We start from the raw sequence: 14,045 nt of genomic DNA on the forward strand, positions 1-14,045 counted from the left end.
TGAGTGGGCAAACTTCAAGCCGTGCACCTGGTTGTTCATTTTGCTTGGAAGGAGAAATGGCCAGAGGTGCATTTGCACACTGATTCATGGGCTGTTGCCAATGGTTTGCTGGATGGTCAGGGACTTGGAAGGAACATGATTGGAAAACTGGTGACAAAGAGGTCTGGGGAAGAAGTGTGTGGATTGACCTTTCTGAGTGGGCAAAAAACATGAAATTTTTTGTGCCCCACATGAATGCTCACCATAGGGTAACGTCAGCAGAGGAAGATATTAATAATCAAGTGTATAAGATGACCTGATCTGTGGCTAATGCTCAGCCTCTTTGCCCAACCACTCTTGTCATTTCCCAGTGGGTTCATGAACAAAGTGGCCACGGAGGTAGGGATGGAGGTTATGCATGGGCACAGCAACTTGGACTTCCCCTTACCAAGACTGACTTGGCTACAGCCACTGCTGATTACCCAGTCTGCCAGCAGCAGAGACCCACACTCAGCCCCCGATATGGAACCATTCCTCAAGGTGACCAGCCTGCTACCTGGTGGCAGGTGGACTACACTGGACCACTTCCACCATGGAAGGGGCAGTGATTTGTTTTAAATGGAATAGACACATACTCTGGATATGGGTTTGCATTTCCTTCACACAATGCTTCTTCTGAAACTACCACCTATGGACTTACCGAATGTCTTATCTACCACCATGGCATTCTACACGTCATTGCTTCTGATCAAGGAACCCATTTCATAGCAAATGATGTGCAGGAATGGGGACATGCCCATGGAATTCACTGGTGTTACCATGTTCCCCATCACTCTGAAGCAGCTGGATTAATAGAACAGTGGAGTGGCCTTTTAAAGACTCAATTACACTGCCAACTAGGTGGCAAAACCTTGAAGGGCTGGGACAATGTTCTCCAGGAGGCTATGTATGCTCTAAATCTACTCTGTGGTGTACTACTCTGTGGTGCTGTTTCTCCCACAACCAGGATCCATGAGTCCAGCAATCAAGGGGTGGAAATGGGACTGGCACCACTCACTATTACCCCTAGTGACCCACTAGGAAAATTTTTGCTTCCTGTCCCTGCAACCTCAAACTCTACTGGTCTACAGGTTTTAATCCCAAAAGGAGTGCTGTCACCAGGGAACACAACAATGATACCATTGAACTGGAAGTTAAAACTGCCACCTGGCCACCTGGGGCTCCTCTTACCTCTGAATCAACAGTGAAAGAAGGGAATTACTCTTCTGGCCAGAGTGATTGATCCTGACTATCCAGGGAAAATAGAACTGCATCTACATAATGGGGATAAAAAAGAGTTTACCTGGAATACAGGGGATCCTCTAAGGCATCTCGTAGTACTGCTATGTCCTATGATTAAGGTCAATGAAAAATTGCAACAACCCAATCTAAGCAGGACTAACAATGGCCCAGACTCTTCAGGAATGAAAGTTTGGGTCACCCCACCAAGCAAAGAAACATGGCCAGCTGAAGTGCTTGCTGGGGGTAATGGAAACATGGAATGGGTAGTGGAAGAAGGTAGTGATAAATATGAACTTCGACCACATGACCAGTTGCAGAAATGAGGACTACAGTGGTCAAGAATCTCTCTTCCTTGTTTCATGATGATGATGATTGTATATGTATACAAAATGAATTTCTTTGTCTTCTTCCCCTTATTATATAACAAGTTGTATCCATTTCATGTTATAATATTTGAGGATGTCAAGTTTGAGAGTGAATATTATCCAAGAACTTGCACCCTATTCAGTATCGAATTAATGCGTTTCCGGTTGTATGCAGGAGAGTCGAACGTTGTTAGGTGGAAATATATATATGCATGTCTGTTATTGTTTTTACTTAGAGACTAAGTATGGTTTAAGGTAATGTGTATGGTTGCTGAGTTGGCAAGGGGTGGACTGTGATAGTTAGGCTATGTGTCAACTCTGCCAGGTAATTGTGCCCAGTTGTTTGGTCAAGCAAGCACTGGGTTAACTGTAATACAAGGGCACTTATGGACTTTAGTCACCATTGACTTTACTGAAGTGGTAAATCATAGATAGCTGGCTATAATTATATCAGTCAGGGAGATTGCCATCAGCAATGAGTGATGCTTAACCCAATCAGTTGAATCCTTTAAAAGGGGAAGTGATTCTAGCATTGAGAGAGAATTTCCCATTTTGTCTTTGGACAGCCAACATCTCCCAGAACTCATCAAGAATCTTCATTGGACTTTCATTGGAGCTCCTGGTTGCAGGCTGCCTGTGGAACCTGGACTTGTGCAACCCTATGGCTGTGTGTGAGATTCTGATAAATCTCTTACTATCAACAGATATCCTTTGTTGATTGTGTTTCCCTAGAGAACCCTGAAAAATACATATGGTCTCACTATATGAACTAAGTACAATGAATAGACTTATGACATTGGACTATGAAGTATAGGTTGGTGGGAGATAAAATGTGGGATGAGAAGGGAATGATGCTGCTGGATGTAGGCAGAATGTTTAATAAGGTCAAATGTAAACATGTGGCAATGGTTGGATTTGATGGTAACACATTATAATTAATATAACCAATACTGTTGGTTTATGGATATGATTGTCACTGAAAGAAGTCTGGGGAGATTAATGTTAGTTGGAGGACAACTGAAGGATAACATAGGGAATGTATGACAGTGATTTGGGCAGATATGAGGATTGTGGTTAATAATATAAATACAGGAGTGGTCTTCTACTACAAGGTATTAAGAATGTGGTGGTACATGGGAAATATAACTAATGTCATTTATAGATTATAGTTAACAACATTGTAATATTTTTGTAACAAAAGCGAAGTTGGTACTATATTAATGCTAACGGTAAAAAGTAAGAATATGGGGTTTGGTTTTGTAAGATATGAATATTCTTAAGCATTTTTCTCTTTGTCATTTTTTTTATTAACAAGGACACCTTAAATATGTCATTAAAATAATCTGTGTTCATCTGTGTATCTTTCCGAACACTAAGGGAACAACTAGTTATTAGTTGGATTTTGATGTGATAAAAGTGCCTGGACAGAACTTTTTAGGAATAATGCTAATAACTTGTTGATGTGCCTTTTCCTGTTACTCATTTTTTATTTGAATTTGAAATAAAGTTAGTTTAAAAAAGACTAATGAGATGGTGACATTCATAAAGAACCAGAATGCTATCAATGAATAATATGAGATATTTGGTAAATAGAAGTAAGAAATTAAATATTCATAGAAAGGCAATATTTTGTGTCCTACTTTATTCCTAAAAAGATTTGGGAGAGCTTACTTTCTTGTTTTGGTGAAATATAAAAGTAAGTGAGGTGGGAAGGACAGGGCAGATGCAATAATGCTAGAGGTGAAGTTAGTACCTAGGAGAAATCATGGTGAGGTTTATAGAAGAATCCAGAATTACTGAACTTCTTCCTCAGACAAAAAGTACTCTCTTTTTGTTGCCTACAAGGGAACTATAAGCAAGCAACAATAGCAAAGGAAGGCAAGGCTCCATTTGGTTATTTAGTGTCTCTGGGGCCTAAATGCCAATATGGTGAACTGTGATAAACTGGGCAGGAATCTTCTAGATTAGAAGTTTCATCAACCTATCTCACTCCACTCCAAATTTAAGCCCGAATTGAGGATTTTACTTGGCTCAGGTTGGATGCCTTCAAGGAAAATACAAGTCAGAGGGAACTGTCTTGGGAGTAAGGCCTTGGTCAGTTTACCAATGTGAGGTGAGCATTTGGAAATAAGAGGAAAATGAGAGAAGAGTATTAGAAATGAAAATAACCCAACGCCTCCATGTAAGTGGGTCCTGGCTTTTAATTATGGAAGGAAAGAAAGACAGATCCATGCCTACGTGCATGGACTTTCATTGCATGGCCATCCCACAGCAACCTGGAATTTCTCTGATCAAATCATCATTTTGGTCTTTTTGGGGGACCAGATTTTCCTTTTCCTTAAATGGGTCCTACTGCAGATAATGCATGGATGGCTCCTATCATTAAAAGGATAATTAAGATCCCAGCTTTGATATAGAGTGAAGAATAAGTGTAATATGGGGGCATTTTGGGGACATTGGAATTGTCCTGCATGACAATGCAATGATGGATACAGGCCGTTATATATTTTGTCATAATCTATAAAATTGTGTGGGGCAGACTGGAAACCATATTGTAAATTACAGTCCACAGCTAGTAGCAATGCTTCAATATGTGCTCATCAACTGTAACACACGTGCCACACTGATGGAGGATGTTGTGATATGGGAGGTGTGAGAGGAAGGGGTGGGGCATATAGGGCTCCCCTATATTTTTTATGTAACATTTAAAGCTCTTAAAATATAAAATATTAAAATATTTTAACAAGCATATTACAAAGCAAAAAAAGAGAAATTGTACATATTTTCCATCCATTTATTTCTACCTATCTGAATCTGTTTTTCCCCAATCTTAAAATTACCAAGCCATAATAATCAAAGTAGCATGGCACTGGCACAAGGACAGACACATAGACCAATGGAGTCAAACTGAGAGTCCAGAAATCAGCCCTCACATTTACGGCCAATTGATTTTTATTTTTATCTTTTTTTTTTTTCATAAATATTGGATTGCATGGATGTTGCATCAAGGATATGGAGAATTCCCATGTGCCCCAACCCCTCTCCTTCCCACACTTGCCCCCATTGACAACATCTTTCTTTGGTGTGACACATCCCTATCAAATCTTTATATTTAAAGTATTTCTCTTATAAATACTTTGGTGGGCTTATGTGTTATAATAATCCCTGCCTTTCAATTGTAGTGTTTAGTTCATTAATATAACGTAATTATTGAAATGGCTGGATTTAGATATAATGTTTTATTATTTGTTTTCTGTTTGTCCATTTCATTTTTTGTTCTAGTCCCTTTTTCTGCTTTTTTAGGGTATGTGGATATATTTTAGAGTTTCTTTTAATTTATCTATTGGATTTTTAGCTATACCTTGTTCTAAGGATTACAATGTACATACCTAACTTTCCACTATCTACTAAGAGTTAATATTGCTTCATTTCACATAAAATGTAAATCTTGCAAAAATAAACATAAACTTATGACTGCCAGCCTAAAAGAAAAAAAAAAATCCCAGGTGAAAATGCCCTTACAGTAAGGCCTTTCCTGACAACAGAATTCAGTGTAGCTCCTCAGGCTCTCAATTTGTTTTACTTCCAACCTAATATTTGTTACTTAAATATTTTCTTTCACATATTTTTATTGTTAATGGACACTATATTCCACAGCCCTCCATATATGACCATAAGCTCTATGACAACAGAGATTTCATCTGTGTTGTCTATTCATACATACAAGCAATAATTGGAAAATTAATAGGTGCTCAGTAAATGTTTCCTGAAGGAATCCATACATGGATGTATTTTTTTTTAAGATTTATTTTATTTATTTCTCTCCCCTTCTCCTCTTTTGTCTGCTGTCTGTGTCCATTTGCTGTGTGTTCTTCTTTTGTCCACTTGCATTATCTGGTGGCACCGGGAAACTGCATTTCTTTTTTGTTGTGTCATCTTGCTGCGTCAGCTCTCCATGTGTGCAGTGCCACTCCTGGGCGGGGTGTGCTTTCTTTATTTTTTCACATGGGGCGGCTCTCCTTGTGGGATGCATACCTTGTGCATGGGGCACCCCTACGCAGGGGCGTCCCTGCGTGGCATGGCATTCCTTGCATGCTGCAGCACTGCACGTGGGCCAGCTCACCACACGGGCAGGAGGCCCTGGGGATCGAACCCTGGACCCTTCATATGGTAGACAGACTATCGGTTGAGCCACATGCTCTTTTCAAAGATGTATTTTGATATAACAATAAAGCTGGTTGAAAAGATGCTTCTAGGGAACATATTTTAAGACTCACAATAGCTAACATTTATTAAATATGTATTAATATATTAAGTGATTATTTTATTTAATCTTCACAATAACATCCTGATAAAGGCACCAAAGAGGAAAATGAGGTAGCTTCCTGATCCTATCTTTCCTAACCTGAAACAAGAGAAGGGAGCTACCACCAACCTGATCCCAGAGCAGTTACCCTTTACTATCATGTACATTCCATTCAATTCTGCTTACTTGTCAGACTTGTGCAAGACATTTGCTTTTGAACTTTCTTGCACTCTATAACTACTTACAAATATATCTATTACTTAATTAACTGGACTCATAAGTTAGGAGAAAACAAATTGCCAGAATATGCTCTGCAATTTGGGGTGCTGAGACCTGAAGGAAATATGTCCCATGATCTGTATAATGAATTAACTTTAAAGGGATAAAGAAATGTACAACATAAATAATATTACTACTAGAAAATGCAAATGTGGATTTCTAGTACGTATAACAGAAATTAATACAAGTGTATGGTACTGATTCAAGCTTCAGTTCAGTGTAAGCACTTTTACAAGGAACAACAATAAAAAAATAGAATAAATACAAAGATTTCGGTAAACTTGCTTCATTCACTGGCAAAATTTATACTATATAGATGAATAAAAAAGATTCATATCATTTAGGCAAGCCCTCTTCAATATAATTTTTTGCAACTACACTGTTGATCAATATTGGCAGGCAGGAATTATGAATTATATACTTTATGATAGGTCCCAGAACCACAAATATTAGGAGTTCCTAATTAAGGACATACCCAAGTTTATTTGTTTTGTTTTGTTTTGTTTTTAGGACAAAGTCCTGGGCATTGAACCCAGGATTTTGTATATACAAAGCACGTTCTCAACCATTGAGCTATACCTGCTCTACTACCCATAAGTTTTTAAAACCTGCATAATTTTCGCATCCATTCATGAAGCCGAGTGGCCTAAGCAGAACACTTATCTAAACAGGCTATGTTTGTACTTATTACAGAGAAGTGCAGAAGGGACTATCTATAGCAAATGCCAAGACTTTCCTCAGAAAAAAATCTGGTTTTATCCAAAATATTAATTTATTAAGACTCCAATATCTTATTCTAGCCATGATCCTAAATCATTAAAAAATATAAGTGAAGTACCCATTAAAATATTTATCTTTAATCTATGCTGTAAAATGGCTATAAAATGTAGTCCTAGCTAACTAAATAATTTGGGTTCTAACTCAAGGACAGTAAAATAGCAAAGCATTTCATTTATAGTGATTTATTTCAAGTCGTTCCTCCTTACAAAAATTAGTTCTTGAGCCTCAATGACAACATTATCTTGTGAGTAATTGTTTTATCACACACTTCTCAGATTAGTAAAGGAAGATCCAATAAGCAGGCAGGCTGACTTAGCCTGGGATTATGACAACTAAACATAACGTGCCACCTCACCTCTGGCAGATATTTCAGATAGATGAAATACACAGATTTTCGGAGCTAGAGAGAATCTTACGGATTGTCTTGCTTAGCCGTTTCAGTTTACAGATGAACTAAAAGTAAATAATTCATTCCAAGTTCAAATCCATTTTTTATTATTTGTTGGGTTTTTTTTTCCTAAATGAAACTTCCTTTTATAAAGATCACCTTAAGAAAACATGCAGCATAAAAAATTATCACTTAGTACCAAATAAAATGGTCTAACGATGCAAGTATAGGATATTTCTCCCTGTAAAAGATCATCACAGCATGATAGAATAATGAAAGAGATGCACACTGGTTAATGCATGAATCCCTCTCTGGGACCCTTGAGAAGCAGGGGCCTGGCCAGCAACACCAAGTAGCATCTCTACAGTCAGGAGTTTAAACTCCTCATGCATCAGCTCATTCTATTTTGGAAGAAATTCTAATGTTCTCAGTTTTGCGTTGGTTTGTTGTGATTGTTGTTGTTGCTGTTGTTGACGTAAACTAAACCCAGATCAAATTGTTAAAATACTATTTCCCTTATTTAGTCATATTACACCAAAGGTCCTGGGGCCTCCCTCAGAATTACAGACATAAAGTCTAAATTCCCTTCCACCTGATATTCATACAAATATTTATAGAGCATTAGCATCAGCTCTAACATTTGTAAGTCTTTTCTCTAATCACGGCATGCCTAATTCTTTTAAACAATCAGATTTCCTCATGAGTGTGTTTGCTCTTGGCATTGATCCCTGAGTTTATAAATATCCTTCAACTTGTGAACCGAACCAACAGTTTTGGGACTGATCTGGTATTCAGAGAGTGTTCAGCTATTTTACAGCTCCTTTCTGTTAAATATACCTCGGTTAAAACGACCAGCATTTCATTTGTACCCAGGTCATTATACCAACACAGGTCATTATACCACTGACACTTAACTTCTAAACTTGGGTCTATGATACTTTGTACAACACACATCATCTCTGCAATATTCACATTTTTCTTATTTTCTTAGAAATTTGCAGTAAAAGAATGGGTTAGTAGTTTAGTGACTCTGGGCACCGGGATGGGGAAAGGGAAGCTGTAAATTTGCAGTCTCCCTTTGTTATTTTCCATGACAGTAACAAATGACTGTGTAGGCAAAGGAGAAAGAACCAGTTTTGGGGGAGGGGACTGAAAAGCATAGTGAAAACAGACTTAATTGTCAGAACAAGAACTTAGAGGGTATGAAATCTGTCCTTTCATTCTGCTGATGTTACACACTTGAAATTTTTGTTAAAAATGAAAATTGCCAGTGAATTTTAAAAAATTCTGCCAGAAACTATTTTCAAAGTAGCCTCTAATAATTCTAATCATTGCATGAATTAATAATGCGTGGTTCATTTTTAGGTGATAAAAAATAATCTAACTATATACAGTACTATCAAGGTAATTCTGAAGACAGTTAGTGCTCTTTGGGTTCACAGTCAGAGGTAGACTGCAGAATTCAAGTACCTTACTAGAATTACTTGAATTAACAAAAGAAACTACGAAAGCATATTCTAAGAAATACCTGAAGAAGAAATTTCAGTGTCTTCAAATCATTTCATATGTATATTAATCTTGAATGAGTTTTAAATAATCTTTCTGATTGGCAGAGCCCTGTAAATGTTACTATTTTATGCTATAAGAATTAGCAGTTTCTCCCAATTCTTTTCACAAGACTATACATTCTTTCCTTATTATCCCATTCAAATTAACATAATGGAGACCACTGTAAAATATGAGCAATATATTGCATTGACGAGGTCATAATTAAATTCTGTCATTGTCACTTTTTTTTTTTTAAGTGACCAATTCAGGGTATTCTATACCTGTTTAATTTCTACTCAACACCACTGGAAATATATTCATTTATCTCTGTATTTCTGTACATGCAGGCTGTCAGCTTTCTTTGGACCTCCAAAGCCAACCTAGGCTGATGTGTGTGTGTGTATGAGAGAGGGTGTGTGTATATGTGTGAAAATGTGTATAACCGGTATCGGTCCTGTGGCAAGACTATTTAAGTACAAGGCATTCCTTGTTTTCTCTCACCGCTTGTCTGACAGATATGTGAGACAGTGTTGGAAGCAGGCATGTTCCCATACGCTGACGCCCATTTGTTTTAATGGCAAATCTCCTTTGACTGCTTCACGTTAGACTTCTTGAAGATTCAAGTGATGTAGCCCCATCCGTATATTTCCCTTTCTTAACAGCAACTTGCCAAGCTTTTATATTCCTGGATACTCTATGATTACTAATCTCTTTCTCTGTAATTTTGGGTGGTGGGAAAAAAAGTAGCAAGTGCAAATTTCCTAATTTACTCTCCAACAACTAGAAAAAAAAAAAAAAGGTTTGTTGTGATACTTGCTAAATGATCATCACTGGAGAAGGTAGAAAATCTAAGAAAATTTCCAGGGTAAAGGGACTCTCCCACATCACACATACAGGAGCCACTAAAAGGCTATTAGGTAGTTTCTATTATTATACTTTTTTAATTGCAGAGTTAATAACAATGTTAAGCTGCCTACTGCACTACAGAAAAGTAAGATCCCAGAAGTAATTCAGCTTCCATGTTTAAATGTATAGCTTCATATTTGACATCACTATCATGTCATAAATATTAATAAAACAATACTGTAAATATATGTAACAATTGAGTTTGTTTTTAGGATTAAATAAGATAAATGTACCTGGACAGAATTTTTTAAAGTAATGCTCCCATAATTTGTTAAGCTATCTTTGACTGTTGTTTTTTTTTTGAAGTTGAAATAAACTTTACTCTGAAATTTAGGAAAAAAGCATCCTTAGCCTTCACACTACAACATTTTACAAAGCTAAAATGGTATTTAAATGACAAATTATTTTAAGCAAACCCATTATACATATTGTCTGAAACATGTTACATATATGATACTTTTACAGATAAAAATGTACAAGCCCAGCAATTAATTAATAACATGCAGGAAACTTCTACTAGTCACTTTGAAGTTCACAAACCTTCAACACCACTTAATTAAATATATGATTAAATAAAAACAAATTTGCTGCTTTTGGTATTAAAAAATCTTAAGGCTGAAAATAAATGATATGTCATTGAATACTGAAATTAAAATGAAAATGAATTTTATATTTACCTCATATGATTAAAAATCCACTGGAAAGTTTAGAAACCCAAGCAGCTCATGATACAGTTTTCCAGTGGTATTCTTCAATTCCTATAAATAAAAAGAAGTCAAAAGAGAATATTTAGAGCAATGCATGTCTTTGTAAAATGATGGTGATTAGTCATGAAATTTTTAACATTACTCTACACTTCCATTGACTAGTACTTCCCTACTTATGGCTGTTATGACTGCTTTTGTTATATGTACAATGAAGTAATGAAAATTGCATCTGTCTGGGACTTCCAAGGCACTAAAATAAACCCCAGATCTTGAAGCACTATAAAAAATAAAACTACTCAATTGCACGTTACTTTACTGGGAATGGCTATTTACTATAAAAACTGCATCATTTGTAATTGAAATGTTTTCTTACTATATACACATTACCAACATACATATTTTCAGTCATAATGTTGAGTTATAAGTAATAGGGGGCTGGTTCATTGTTTAAATTTTACCATCAATTCCTTTTCTTTCTTTGAATAAGTAATGCTGTAGAGTACATAGAATAATGCTAATTCAACATATACAACCTGTTTCAATTTTCTGTGGAAGAAACATTTTTTAAAGAATCATTATTTTTCCTCATTTATGTTAGTGGAAACCAACTTTGAAAGTATTGACCACTTTTGGCAAAGAAAGTGAATGTTCTAAAAGTTTAAAACACTAGCCAGAACGTTACAGAAGTGCCAGAAAATACTGAAATAAAATAAATCACAATTTTTGACCTTCTAAATATCTTGCAGGACATGCTTTCCCTGAGAACACATCAATTTCTCCAATGTATGGACATTGTCTAACTCTGTATTCACACATTTCTTCCTTGTTCTCATTTTATTATTTATAATTCACAGCAAACACACCTAAACCTTTATTTAAGGCTCACTATGATAAGTACTGTGGCTGGTGCTTTCATATGCCTATCTCATTTAATCAACAAAATAAACATCAGTAGTGTCATATTCTCCATTGTGTCATATTATATGTTTTAGCATAAAATAGTAAATTGGACGTTGCATGTTCCATAAAACAAAGTCCTGTTTCCAACTAATTATAAATTTTAAGTTCTATGACTTTACCTTGCTTAAAATGTTTAAAATGTTTATTGGATGCCTATAGTGTTTATTGAATAATGCAAAATGTTTATAGAAGGTGAAAATTATTAAACAAAATCCAGTATCTAGTTGCCTGAAACTTGTATGTTAGCATTCTAATGGGAAAAAAAAGTCTTTGGAACCTCAAAAAAACTTAAGTTTATGAATACATTTCAAGATTAGATACATAACATTTTTATGGAGGAAGAATTTCTTGGAAGAAAATTTTAATTAAGAACAAATAGAGGGACGTGGACATGGCTCAAGTGACAGAGCATCTGCCTACCATATGGGAGGGTTCAGGGTTCGATACCCAGGGCCTCCTGACCCGTGTGGTGAGCTGGCCCATGTGCAGTGCTGCCGCATGCAAGGAGTGCTGTGCCACGCAAGGGCATCCCTGTGTGGGGGTGTCCCATGTGCAAGGAGTGCACCCTGCAAGGAGAGCTGCCCCATGTGAAAAAAGCACAACCTGCCCAGGAGTGGCACTGCACACATGGAGAGCTGACACAGCAAGATGACCCAACAAAAAGAGACACGGATTCCTGGTGCTGCCGAGAATACAAGCAGACACAGAACACACAGCAAATGGACACAGAGAGCAGACAACAGGGGAGGAAAGGGGAGAGAAAGAAACCTTTAAAAAAAATTTTTTTTAAATAAATAAATAAAAAGGACAAATAGTGGTTGAGAGACATGAAAAATAAGAAAATAAATGGAATGAATGCAAGACAAGTAACTAGATATAGGAGATTAAAGGGAAATGGTTTCACTAAATAAGAGGAAAAATTGGCAACAGAAGGAGAGGAGACAGAAGAAGGTAGAAGAAATTTGTTGATGCAACTCATAAAAATAAATGTGATTTTGGAGTGATTTTGGGGGGCAGCAGAGGTACATTGGTCTAAGTAGAATTTCCTTCAGAGTTTACTGAGTTATTAATGGAATATTAGACAAAAGAAATGCAAAACTGTATTTCTTATGAAGGTTACAATGATTGATCATTACATTTTGTGCCAAATGGCAGCAAGCAAGATGAGAGACCTTCAGCCCTCTAGAAATTCAGCCTCAGAAGTTGTCCAAGATCATGTGATCTGCCCACATGCTTAGAATCTTCAATAAAATCACACCAAAAGCATGCAGTAGACCTGATAAATCCTGAGAATACCAACCCAGGAAAACTTCATCAAACATACCCAGAATATTTTACCTTGGGTCTAGAAAATTAAGTTTGATTTTTGGCTGCAAATCACATGATTATTTACGGGTGGATATAGATAAGGTTACAGGTCTTCAGGCACTCAAGTTAGCTCCCTTTTCACTACATGACATTGCTTCTCTGCCACTCCATTATTTCTAGAATCCTTCTATATTAAGATGATTGTTTACACAATAAAGGAATCCCAGAAGGATATGCAGCCCCATCTACATAACTTCTCTAAGTACAGCATGAATTGATGTACGGATTACAGGTGTAATGCACCTCGCACAGTTCCCAGGATTTAGTGAAATATGGAATGGCATGTTCTTGGTTTACCGTTATCTACAAGTAGAAAAATATTACTATGAGAAGGAGATAATGATGAAGAGAGAAAAGAAGTTAAAGTGAGTCCATGAACATGCTGTGGGTAACAATAAATTTTAAGGGATTAATATTTTGATCCACAACCAGGGCTGACTTATTCCCTGTTCAAACTAAATGGCTTTATCTTCAAGGCTAGTGTCATGTAAATGCAATTTATAAAATAATATTGTTTTGTTTGCTTTAGACAATTATAATAATTTCCAAGGATAAGCAAAACTTTAAGTTCATGTCTTTCAACTGGAGTAAACATGTCCTTTAGGTTTTTGGTGGTGTGCTTTGGAAGGCAAAGGAAAACATGGCAATCTTTCTATACATCTAATAATAATTGAAGTTTCAGATGGAGAAACATTCACCTACACTGTTTACATCTCTAGGTATATGTACCGCTAAGGTATGAGTTTACATTTCTACCTTTACAAGAGTATCAGAGAAAAAGTTTGAAAACCTTTGTTTAAATAAAAGGGTAGACACTTTAACCATTAATATCTTCTTCCACAAAACTTCCTAGAGATTTCCCTACATTATTTCAAGGGGGGGGGGAGGGGAAAGCAGAAATCTTTTTCAGAGGCAATATACTGAATCTTCTAAAAGGGATTCTTCAATGCACTGAAAAATTTTAAATGTTATTATAAACGTTTATTATATAACTGTCCAGAGGCTTTGTACACTCTGATACCAATGCACTTAAGAACTATATTGAAAGAGAAATATATATATAGATATGATATTTAGTGCTTTAAATACATGATTTAATTTATCCATGTGAGAAATATTATTGTCCACAGCTCCTTATTATTTAAGAATAAGGAGCTGAGACTTAGACAGTGATGTAA

At 36.3% G+C, this 14,045-nt stretch overlaps 1 protein-coding gene across 11 annotated transcripts in view; it reads right to left on the reverse strand.

Annotated features, from left to right (window-relative positions):
- The window catches only part of LINGO2 (leucine rich repeat and Ig domain containing 2), a 1,371,976-nt gene that overhangs the window by 756,870 nt on the left and 601,061 nt on the right, over nt 1–14,045 (reverse strand). For all 11 annotated transcript variants that reach the window (XR_009186822.1, XR_009186820.1, XM_071216806.1 and 8 more), the window contains one exon: nt 10,510–10,590. The gene's annotated coding sequence lies outside the window, so the exon portion shown is untranslated. The remainder of the gene's footprint in view (nt 1–10,509; nt 10,591–14,045) is intronic.

This window comes from Dasypus novemcinctus, chromosome 8 (genome assembly GCF_030445035.2).
Source record: "Dasypus novemcinctus isolate mDasNov1 chromosome 8, mDasNov1.1.hap2, whole genome shotgun sequence".
NCBI classification, from domain to species: Eukaryota; Metazoa; Chordata; class Mammalia; order Cingulata; family Dasypodidae; genus Dasypus; species Dasypus novemcinctus.